The 12829-nt window shown below is 41.9% G+C and overlaps 1 protein-coding gene across 2 annotated transcripts in view; it reads left to right on the top strand.

The window, feature by feature from the left end:
- CARMIL1 (capping protein regulator and myosin 1 linker 1) overlaps positions 1–12829 on the top strand; it is a 295265-nt gene that overhangs the window by 81299 nt on the left and 201137 nt on the right. The window lies entirely within an intron of this gene.

The following is a 12829-nucleotide window of genomic DNA, read 5'->3' as shown; positions in this document are numbered from 1 at the left end:
AGACACATAGCTAGAAATACATACAGTTGTGACCCTTAAATGTGCTGTAAATCAGCTGAATAAAGTGATGCCCAGATTGAGCTGCACATGTAAAATAAGTAGCAGCAGTGGTAGATCTATAAAGTGCACTGGTAGCGCTCATACAGTATAAAGTCCCCTGAGATACAGAGCACCCCTCCATCCTGTGACCCGTGTGCCTTACCATACTGCGTGAGACTTTCCTCCGTTTTACTGTTGATGTCCCACTGCAAGACTTTGGTCTTTATCATCTGATTCTCCTGCTGCCTGACTGAGTAACGCTGGTATTTATCACTGGATTTCCCCAGTGCCTTGTGCACACCACACACAGCAGTGCTCTATGTCCCTGTGTTATTCACACACCACCACTGCTCATTATTTTTGAGCTCTGTATCTCAGGGGACTTTATACTGTATGAGCGCTACCAGTGCACTTTATAGATCTACCACTGCTGCTACTTATTTTACATGTGCAGCTCAATCTGGGCATCACTTTATTCAGCTGATTTACAGCACATTTAAGGGTCACAACTGTATGTATTTCTAGCTATGTGTCTAATTATCTTTCATCATCATTAAGAGGTTTATGTACATTTACTACAGTATATATCCAATTTTTCTCTTGTGGTCTGTATCTACTTACCATTTATATTCATTGCTACTCTTGTTCTGGATCGGCCGATCTCAGTAAACATTACTTGGGGAGAAATATTTTTCCCCTAGTTCTGTTATGTTATATTTGTAATGATATATTGTTACCCTGCTTTGGCTCTTATCAGACCAATTGTACCTCTTTGATGTTTTTACGCTGTGTCGCATAGCGATCTGACATGTGAATTGTGTGGGTCTGTCTTTTGTGTTTTTTATACTCTTTGTTAATAAAGTCCATTTCTATTTTTCATAATTAAGCATTTGAGTGCACCTTTTTGACCCTACTCTCCCTCCTTTTTAGTCATATTATTCCCTTGGGTCGGTAGCACCACCAGAGGGTTACCTTTTACCTTGACTTCTGGTTAACTGATTATTTAATCACACAAGGGTGATTTGATTGCGGCATCTATTGTGTGTTCCATATATATATATATGTTGCATATAAGATCGAAAAAGTGAATGGAATGTAGACATCCCTTTTAGCTTTTAATGAGCCTTAGTCTAATCTTATATATAAAGATAGATTTGGCAATAAACATAGTGATAAAACAAAAATGTGTAAACAAGTTTATGATATGTGAACTAGAATAGTCACATAATGTGTCATGTGATAGGCACTTAATTTAAATAAAGGGGATAAAAGGGGGGATCAGGGGAGAAGTGACTGATAAAAATTAGGAATACATGTAAACAAAAAAATGAAAAATGAAAAATCATTCTAAAATCCAAATGTCCAGATTAAAACAAATATCCAGGCATGTAGGATGGCTTTGTAGATATAGACATCGTGGCATCTATTCCAAAGGTCTGCGGTGGAAGGAGGAGAAAGTTAGTGAATGTGATAAATGCATTAATATTCAATAGCATGTATGTTGTTGTCTCATGCATCAGACTCAAGGAGTGTCAGGTGGTGTGTAGTACGTTTTGGCCGGGAAAAGTAGTTGGGTTGTCTTGTTGCTGCTGTTCTCCTGCTCTCCTCCGCTGCGGGCCACCCCAATTACGGTACACTGTTCCCTTGCCGAGCCTTTGACGCCGTAGGCTGAGCCCAGCTTTTGGTGCATGTCAACTTTGGAGGCTCGGTGCAGGACAGTGTCAGTGAGGGAGGCTCGCATCTGGGGGAAGAGTTGGGGCCTAGCGGCAACGAGAGCACAGGCAGCCGGGCAAAGAAGTTGGGCCCTGCCACCGAGCCTGGGACACTCCGAGCCTCCACCTCCGCACCCCCTCACCCCCTGTCGGCGGCCCTGTATAAATTCATGTATAGCACAGACATTAGTTGTTTTTTTGTCTTTTTTGTGGCACAAATGATAAAAACAATATGAATATTGTACTGTAGCTTCACTGGAATCGGTTCTAACAAAAGCCTGGCCAAATATTTGCTAGCATTTTGGATTAATTATTGCAAAATTAAATTTGCAGTTTATCTGCATGTTGTTAAGTGATTTCTTGCTTACAAGAATGGCTGGTGAAAGTTGTATCCCCACAATATATTATTCAGCAGGCAGGAAGATTGTGTACTGATGCCCACTCTCCATAAATTGTGACTTGCGGCTTAGCACTGTTTGATGTGGTATACTGGGTGATACTTACCAATCAGACAATTTAAAAAAAATCAAAAATGTTGCAGGAAATCAAATTATGCACAGTTATTACGCATTATAACATTTGTAGAAAATTACAAACTTTTTTTTCTTTTCTTTTTGAAGCTGTATTTCTCTCCAAAAAGGAAACTTTTGAGTGGTTTATCAATGAAACATGAGAATACAAATGGGAATGTTAACCCAAACACATCACATAACAAACACATAATTGTTTCGATTTGCCCAGTACAACAGTTACTGTAAATGCTATATTTTTCTGTATTGGCACATTGTGATTCTCTTGCGTTACCCATAGTTCCAGCTGATCTATTGTCATCTGCTCCCACACTGGAATGTGAAAACGCTGGCTCAGCAAATAGCCACAGAAATGTCATGACATACATTCCCTCTTTATTCACTCTGCTCCAGCCATTAGAGGCATTTCATGTTGTGCTACCACTTGCTATCACTTTGCTAAGGCAATGATATATATTCTCCACAATTGCTGTACATATAAGTTATTTATTTACATAGTGATTTGGAAAAAAAGGTTCTTGTTTATTTGATCAATTTATCTGGCTTGACTATTTTGGAATGGGTAACAGGGACATCGTTTGCTGCATGTGGAAACGGACTATTTCCTTCCTTTCAGTGTGTGTTTTGTTAATGGAATTATATCAATAGGAAAATAGGAAAGAGAAGCTATCTCTGCCATCTGCCTACATTTCTCTTGGCACACACAGCTTTCCTTAGTTTGACAGTCTAGTCATGCACATTAACTAATTTAAGTTTGGGTGGGAACCTGCTTACTAAAAGTGGCTTGTTTCTTTTTTTTTTTTTTCATCTTGAAGTATAATGTTAGCAGAATGGGCAATGACAAGAAATGTAACTGGTAACAAGGAAGTAGAGAATTCTGGTGACTTTGTGTCCATGTTAGGACCGGTTATTCCACCCTATCCAGTTTCCACTGACATCCACATATCTTTGATGTGTGCAGGTCATATGCTAGACATGTTTAATTAAGACCAAGCAGCTTCTAGAGCTTGCAGGGGTTATAAATTCAGCGCTTCAAAAGTGTCTACTCTTGATGCCAGCAAACTGGGGGTTTTTTTTGTTGTTGCTGTTACAGACCTGGTGGATTTATTTTTTACTTGTAAAAATGTTTTACCAGGAAGAAATACTTTGAGAGTTACCTCTCGTTTTCAAGTATGTCCTGGGCACAGAGTTATAAAAATACATGGCTACATTAAAAGAACAGGGTTATACAGTCAATTAACAGACATTTTATGGACAGATAGAGTTGGAAAATTTGGTACAGGGGATAAAAGGGTTGGTGAGTTTCAGATTTGAAATAGAGAAGCTTTAACATCAGCAAACAGCTCACACCCTTTGGCTGCCCTTCGCCAAAGGCTTTCTGCCTTTTTGGACAACGCAGATGTACACTGAATGGGTTCAGATTGAATGCAGCTGTGAATTCAAAGTCTTTTGTCCTCTTGGATCATTAACATTCCAGTGGCTGGTGTTGACTGTTCCACATAGTACATGCAAATGTTAACCCTTAGCCCGCTGGTCTTGTGCAAAGGGGAGCAGCTCTTGGGGAACCCCATCAAGCAGCTGAATTTGGGGCGATACAGATGTATACTGAAGGGGTTCATATTGAATGCAGCTCAGATTTAGTATTCGGAGGGAAAAAAACAGTTAAAGGGAACAGAGCAGAAATGTAGAAATGGTCCAGTCTTGTCCTTATGGTTATATTCCCAAATATTTTAATGATACAAATAGGTCAAAATAGGTATAAAATGCACAGAGCAATGCTGCATCAAGATAACATAATATTTGAAGATGTCTTCCTTACTATGTGTATGTCAAGTTAGTTGATGCATTTTGAACGCGTTCCTGAGAATCAATGTATGAAGGCATGTTCTGATACACAGTGGATTATTTACTGTGGGCTCCCAGCTGCCAAACAGGGGCAGGGCCAGTTTAAAATAATCACACTTGATTTATACAAGGAAAGGAACAAAACTTCCCTTCAATGAGGATACATTTACTTTGATAAATATGGTACTGAATCTGTGTTTGCGCTGGTGTTGCCAGAGTTCTTCAGCCAATAGATTTTAGTAAATAAACCCCCATGGACGCTAAGAAGTACATGGTCAAAATTCCTCTCTGCACCAATTAAACATAGAATACAGTTTTCCTATCTTGATGTTTAACCTCCTTTCAGGGATATATTTCTCAATTCAGAGTACGTGCTTGTCAAACATGTTACATGAGATATACACAGAGACAAGTCCAGCCTGAGCTGAAAGAATCTGGTCCAAACAAATTTGACATGAATAGAGGGTTTTGTGTAGCTGTATTAAGTGTTTTACTTGGCTAAATATACTATGTGCTGAAGTGTCCTTCCCTTATCTAATGCTAGCAAATAAGTTGAGTCACGGGTTAGGACGTATTTTCGATATGCAAGTCAAGAAAATGTTACGGTAGTTAACATAAATTGTCGTCACGTCATTAATCCATAGCAAGGCACAGCATACAGTACCATGCTGTTTCACATTGTAACTAAGTGGTTTACAGTAGCATCTGAAAGCAATAGTTCAAGATGATTTTAATTTCACAATAGGAGGCTTATTTCAACATTCTAACTTTTTAAAACCACATTTTAGTCTTTCACATAAACTTTTTTTTATTTTTTTATAAAAAGGTCTTATTTGCCCAGAAAATATCTATTTCTTATTATGATCACGGTTTGGCCACTTGTCGGCTGCCAGGCAGATGAGAAAAGGCCCATCCATTTGTATTATTCCAATGTAGAAATGCTGTAGAGGCACAGAAGAAATACAGCACAAAGGAGCATTGCACTGCATTGCGACACCTTTTGTTACAAAGACTGCACATTGGCTCCAATTTGGCAGCAGTGTGATCTGATTGCTAGATCTGTTTCTCTGCTAAAATCAGTCTGTGTTCCTGTACTTAAGATGTAAAGTTGTCGGTCTGTGTTTTGTACTGTTTAGTGCATTTTTGCATGTGAAGCTGCACGGCCGCACACGTCTGCAACCCCATTAAATGTAGAGTTTCCGCTATTGAGGTTTTAGAAACAGGCGAGCTTTAATTCAAGACTTTTTATTCTGTGCAAAATTACAGAATTTCAGCACTTAAGCTAGTAATAAACCCTTGTTAAACTCGCCTGGCAGAAAAGGAATTCAAAGCAACATTGTTCCTTGCTCGGTCAGCATTCATGAGGTTAAAGATTAGATTGCCCTTTCAGCACTCTGGTTAAAAATGTAGTCGTGTACAGTATAGAGCAAAAGGAAACATGCCAGAAACAAAGTGCTTTACCACTTGCTCTGACCACATCATGGTTATGTCCTAGAACAGGGGTGGACAACTTCAGTCCTCAAGGGCCACCACCATGCCGGTTATTAGGTACTGTATATCCCTGCTTTGGCACAGGGGGCTTAGTCATCCTGACGGAGCCACTGATTGAGCCACCTGTGCCAAAGCAGAGAGATCCTTTAAACCTCTGTTGGTGGCCCTTGAGGACTGGAGTTGGCCACCCCTGCCCTTGAACAAGTTGGGAGTTATTCATTAAACGGTAATGGTACCGATTGAAGTCAATGAGCCTTTCCATGCAATAGTGTCCTGTTCCACTCCTATTGCATTTAATGAATGAACCTCGTTATGTTCAGTCCCATTTAATTGGATGTAAAGTCTAGAACTGAGCAGCTGCAGACGCAACAGAACTAATGATGGTGAAACTACACATACCAGAGGTGAATTAGCAGAGCAGCTATTTATTACTCGTTTTCTTATTGTTTTATGTTTAAAGAGCTTATTCCCATTGTGTTTATAATATTATGTCACGTGTATTGTAAAGCGCTATATACCCGGATGGCGCCATACATACCCACATACCCTTTACCAGCACCATTTGTTCTACCCAAATGATGATCTGTCTGTGTCCCAGCTACTTTAGTGCCTTTACCACGGAAAAATGTCTATCTGTTTTAATTCAGCTTTAGCTCTTTGCACCAAACGCTCTAGTCATAGCACCACATACTGTTGTAGCCCGCCTACACTTCACTGGAGCCGTGGGAGAAATACATTTCTGCAACTCCAGGGATTATAATGCCATAGCTGCTTCATGTTAATCAGCGGGCAGATACTGTGATCCTTTTTCCCTGGCAAACCCTGACTGCGGTGAATGTACCTACTACTTTAGCCCTCATTGTTTTGTTTTTTTTCTTTTAAAATTTTCTTTGGTCATGAAGCCCAAAATTACAAAATCTCCCATTTTTTTTGTTTGATTGCACTTGCTGTCTACTTCTCTGCTTGGACACTTCATTGACCCCCCCCCCCACCCCCTTTCCCATATGAGGTCACTATTACTGGTTGGCTGCAAGACAGGAAGCTGCCCGGTAGCCATTTTGGAAGAGGAATTTCTGCAGAGTGGAGTGCTGACTGCTACAGTCCTAGTAAACCATCCCTATATTCCCCCCCCCCAAAAAGTAAACTGAGGTAATTGCTGCTGTTTCCCTTTCGATGCCAAAATGTTTGTGGCACAAAGTGACTCACAATTTGGCTCCATGGTCACGTGATCACTATTTCAGCAATAGTCTATCAGGTCTGCAACCATGTCCTTCCCCATTATCTCTTAGCATGCAGCGCTTCCACTGCAGCCAGGAATTCTGGGTAAAGACAGTGAGCAAAAAGTGAGAGAGTGCTCATTTGCATGTCCTTACCCAGAATCCCAGGCTGTAGTGGAAGCGCTCTATGCTAAGAGATAATGGGGAAAGGTAGGGTTGCAGACCTGACTGAGACGGGAATGAGCTCACAAGTGATATTTTTATTTGCTGAATAATGTATTACAAACGCGTAAAAAAAAAAACCTATACATGTACATATGAGTATTTCTGAAGGCCAAATTACTTAATTTTTTTAAAATCCAATGTTGCATAAATAAATACAAGCTTTTTCTGTAGGGAGAATTGTTTGTGTATCAGAAATGCTCTTTGAGGCTCAATCATTTCATTTACATAAATCTTGACACACAGTACAATGGCCCCTTGTTATCCTTTGCTAAGCTACAGTAACTCTGTTAAGAGACAGTCAAAGCAAACGATGATAGAAAAACAGGCATGTCACAGTATTCACTGCAGCACACTCGCCAGATTCCCAAGTAATGTAAAAATGCAGAATCTCTCCAGCTCTGGCTTTATTTTGCCAATCTAGCAGATTTCGGACTAGAAATGTGTGTTCTTTTGTTGTCTCTTAGTTTGAAAGACCTCTAGATACTAATTAGGATGGTTGATGCCACACTGTACTACTCGGTTCGCTTCCCTTCTGAGGAGAATAAAATTTGTTCTACCTGAACAAATGCTATCAGTTTAGAAATAGTATTTTTACATATAGCCTAACACATATGTCAAACTGGCTATTATTTTAACCTGAAAACATCCTGTTTTAAAATGTTGCAGCAAAACAGAAATCGGAGAGAGAGAAGTTCTTAGACCTGGTTTTCACTAAGAACTTCTCTCTCTCCGATTTCTCCATTTCCCCTTTTCCTCTCTCTGGCCATCATCTCATCTCATTCTCTCTATCTCGCTTCTCCCCTTCTCCACCTCCATCTACCCCCCGGTTCTGCAGAAACCTGCGCTCTATTCACTTACCTGACTATGAGTCCACTTTACACTCCTCCCTCTCCTCTCTCAGCTCTGCTACAGACCCCGACAACCTGGTCAGGAACTACAACTCTGTCTTGTCCTCGTCTCTTGATCTACATGCCCCGCTTTCTCTCTGCCACACTCGCCCTTCTAACCCTAGACCCTGGCTAAATTCCCACACACGGATGCTGCGTTCCTCCACTCGTTCCCCTGAACGCCTCTGGAGGAAGTCTCACACTCGCAGACTTCCTTCACTACAAATTTATGCTAGCCTGTTTCAACTCTGCCCTCTCGCAAGCTAAACAAGCCTACATTTCTGCACTAATCAACATGCACAAGTCTAACCCACGCCGACTGTTCTCTGTCTTTGATACTCTACTCAAACCACCCTCAGCTGACTCTCCTTCCTCCATCTCCGCTTAGGACTTTGCTGACTATTTTAAGGAAAAGGTGGAATCCATACGGCAGAACATCCCCTCTGTTTCTTCCTCCCATCCTACACCTCTTCCTAACTCTCCTCCTGCCTTCCTTGACTCTTTTTCCACTGTCTCAGAGGAGGATGTGTCGCTGTTGATCGCCTCTTCTCCCTCTACCACTTGCCCTCTTGACCCCATTCCCACCCATCTCCTAAAACCTCTTGCTCCTACTATAATCCCTACGCTCACACACATTTTTAACTCCTCCCTCTGCTCTGGAACCTTTCCATCCTCCTTCAAACATGCAACAGTCATACCATTACTCAAAAACAGCAAGCTTGAAAGCTGTCTTTCTAACTATCGACCTGTCTCCCTCCTGCCTTTTGCCTCTAAACTCCTTGAACGTCTTGTATTCTCTCGCTTGCTCCATTTTCTCAACACCTATTCTCTCCTAGACCCTCTACAATCTGGCTTCCGCACTGCTCACTCCACGGAAACAGCCCTCACTAAAATAACTGACGACCTCCATGCTGCCAAAGACAGAGGTCATTACACTCTGTTCATATTACTCGACCTCTCTGCAGCATTTGACACCGTGGATCACCCTCTTCTCCTTCATATTCTCCATACTCTTGGTATTCGTAACAAAGCTCTATCCTGGATCTCATCCTACCTCTCCCATCGTACTTTCAGTGTCTCTTCTGCTAACACCTCCTCCTCCTCTATTGATCTCTCTGTGGGGGTACCCCAGGGCTCTGTCCTGGGACCTCTTCTCTTTTCTCTGTACACACTCTCTCTAGGTGACCTACACTGGCGACACACTTTATTCGAGCTCGGCTAGTCCCACGAATTCGGGTATACCCGGGTGTATTGAGGTTTGTGACTGTTTTCTGCCCGAGTGCATTGAGGTATTTTCCAGGCAGGGATTGAAGCATTTTATTCCTGCTTGCTGCAATACTGCACAGTATATATATATATATACTGCATTACAATTCATGAATTTATGCCATCTGGTAGACACGCGAAGCATTGCAGCCTATTAAATCCTAATCATTATCATTTAACAGATCAGCCGCCCGTCAGCCAGGCATGAACCCAGGCTGGGAAGGCAAACACAACGGGGCTTGTCAGAGGTGAGGAGCGGCGCATTCCAGGTATCTGCCAGGTACATACTGGGTATTTGCTCGAATAAAGTGTGTCGGTGCAGTAATAACATCTTTTGGGTTTAAATATCACCTCTATGCTGATGACACACAAATATACTTTTCAACACCCGACCTTACACCTGCTGTAGAAACCAAAGTTTCTGAATGTCTCTCTGCTATATCATCCTAGATGGCCCTCCGCCGCCTTAAACTCAACATGGCTAAAACAGAGCTCCTCATACTTCCTCCCAAATCTGGCTCTACTACCTCCTTCCACATTACTGTTGGAACTACGATCATTCACCCAGTAGCCCAAGCACGCTGCCTAGGGGTCACACTCGACTCCTCTCTCACATTCGCCCTTCACATTCAAAACATTTCTAAAACTTGTCGCTTTTTCCTCCGCAATATAACAAAGATACGCCCTTTCCTCTGTTGCTCGACTGCTAAAACTCTGACTCAGGCCCTCATTCTCTCCCGTCTTGATTACTGTAAGCTCCTGCTGTCCAGCCTTCCTGCCTCTCACCTGTCTCCCCTACAATCTATCCTAAATGCTGCTGCCAGAATCACTCTACTCTTTCCTAGATCTGTCTCAGCATCTCCCCTCATGAAATCCCTCTCCTGGCTTCCGATGAAATCCCGCATCTCACACTCCATTCTTCTCACTTTTAAAGCTTTACACTCTTCTGCCCCTCCTTACATCTCAGCCCTAATTTCTCGCTATGCACCATCCCGACTCTTGCGTTCTGCTCAAGGATGTCTTCTTTCTACCCCCTTTGTATCTAAAGCCATCTCCCGCCTTAAACCTTTTTCACTGACTGCCCCACACCTCTGGAATGCCCTTCCCCTCAGTACCCGACTAGCACCCTCTCTATCCACCTTTAAGACCCACCTTACGACACACTTGCTTAAAGAAGCATATATGCACTGTGAATATTCTGAAAACATGATACATAAAGCTTGGCCCCCTGCAGACGCACTTACCAGAACTCCCTCCTACTGTCTCTGTACGTTCTCCCTACCTACCAATTAGACTGTTAGCTCCTCGGGGCAGGGACTCCTCTTCCTTAATGTTACGTTTATATCTAAAGCACTTATTCCCATGATCTGTTATTTATATTATCTGTTATTTATTTGATTACCACATGTATTACTACTGTGAAGCGCTATGTACATTAATGGCGCTATATAAATAAAGACATACAATACAATACAATACAATACAAAACAGCCTAAATGTGAGTAATGTCATTGTAATCTTATCTTTTCCTGCAATAAATTAGTTTTTTTTGCATTGAAGCAAAGCACATTCCAAATCTACTAGTTTGCAATTGGAATAGTAGTTTTCAAACATGCCGGTGCAAAGATTGGGGAATGTTTGTACAGGAACAGGCATGCATATTTTCCTAAAGATCAGATATCTGTAGAAGGTGTGACTAAGATTATTTGTTGCCTTGGCCTAAATAAGTGAATTGCCATACTGTACGGTGTTTAAAAACACAAAATTTAGCAGACAAATGCTTATTTCTCTCTACGTCCAAACTATGCCAGTACCATAACCCGACCACTTGGGTGGTAGGACAAAAAACTTTCAACAGCCTCATCAAGGCTCCCTGCTCTCCTCCTCACAGCAGTTAAGTTTGTCCTACTTGTCAAGGGGGTAGGTTCTCTCCTCACAGGTTTTGCTGATGCATCTTGGTACAGGGTGCCTCAGGCTTCAATATGCATAGGCGAATGAGAAGACTTGCCTGAAGTCCCCAAATGTCTCAATACACTAATTTGGCAAGTGGGAGATAAGCATGTGTGGTCTTACCCTTCCTGCTTACCTGAACATGATCTCACTACAGTCTGAGTTTACTCTGATCATTTGATGCTACTCCATCCGCAATGTAAGGGACACGGGTATGGAAAAAGGCCACACTGGTGCTGCCTATGATGCCTAAAAGCAGGATATGCCTTCTATGTTCTATGCAATCTAGTTGATTTGTTAGATCTTCTGTGGAGATTCCTCATGCTACTTAATATAAACAGGGTTTGTATGATGGTATGTATACTTCAGAAGCCGTGTTTTTTTTTTTTTTTTTTAGACCTTTTTTGTGGCTCCCTTCATTTGCATGAGTCTCTTTTTTTTTCAGGCTAATTGCCAATTATCTTAAAGCTGCAGTTCAGTCAATATCCTGCATGTGTGTTTTTTTTAATAAATCAGTTCTGTAGTAAGAAAAATACTTTTAGCATTTTCTGTTTTAAAAACAACAACTTTGAAAGACCAATTTTCTTGTATTCTATTTTAACAGCCATTTGCTAAGGCACTGCCCCTTCATGTCCTGTCACAAGCCCTGGCACACCCCTTTGTCAGCCCTGCCCTCCCTCTAGCACATGTCAGTGCAGGAGTGCTCATGAATATTCATGAGCTTCCACTGAGAGACAGAAGCAGAAGAAAAACAGATCCCTTCACTAATTATGTCACCAAATTTCGCCTATCAATACATGGAGAACGAATTGACCTGCAGCTATACAGTTCTTTAGGTAATTAGAGATTGCCCACATGAAACTATTGAAGTAAAAAAATACATAAAAAAAAAAAAAAAGACTGAACTGCAGCCTTAAGTGATTATTGGGTCTTCTCCCTGCAAGCTAGCTAAGTTATGAAACCTGTCTATTCAGAGCTTTCCCACTCTATCTCCTCAGACTACTTGGCCACTGTGTTGCTTCCTCAAATCGCTTGGCCTATTCAGAGTTTGGGCGCTGCTGGCCTTCTTGGGGTGCTCTGCTGGCCTACTCGGTGCTCTGTCGGGACACTCTGTCGGGGCAGCTTTTTGATGGATATGCTTTTTGTAGCAATGCATTCAGATTCATGCTCTGGTCTAAAGCTCTCTCCATCAAGAAAACGAGTTCTAATAATAGATGGTATGTCCAGCAGGCCAAAGAGCATTTACATGTAAGTTGCAAGTCAAAAGTTTCTCATCGCCGATTTTGTTGCTCACAAAACAGAGCAACTTTGAGACACAGATGTGCATATCCTAAAAGGTTGCCGCCTTATTTTTTTGAGATGTCTGCTATTTATTTAGTACTAGCTGATATACCCGGCGTTGCCCGGGATTGAATGGTCCCGCTCCCCCTCTCTGTCCACTCACCCCCTATCTCTGCTCCCCATTGCCCTCTCTCTGTGGGTGGGTGACTTAGTTAGTGGAGGGAGGTGAGTTGGATCGCCAGGGAGGTAGGTGTGTGTGTGTGTGTGTGTGTGGCGCCGTGCCGAGGGGGAAGAGAGTGGCAGTTGGGTGACGTCACACCGGTGAAGGAGTTGGGGTGCTCAAACCCGCAGCAACTCCATCCAATAACATAAGTATTAATGACCCA

This window comes from Ascaphus truei, chromosome 2, assembly GCF_040206685.1.
Source record: "Ascaphus truei isolate aAscTru1 chromosome 2, aAscTru1.hap1, whole genome shotgun sequence".
In the NCBI taxonomy this organism is placed as follows: Eukaryota; Metazoa; Chordata; class Amphibia; order Anura; family Ascaphidae; genus Ascaphus; species Ascaphus truei.
The sequence above is the reverse complement of the archived record's forward strand: the minus strand, read 5'-3'. Positions and strand labels throughout refer to the sequence as shown.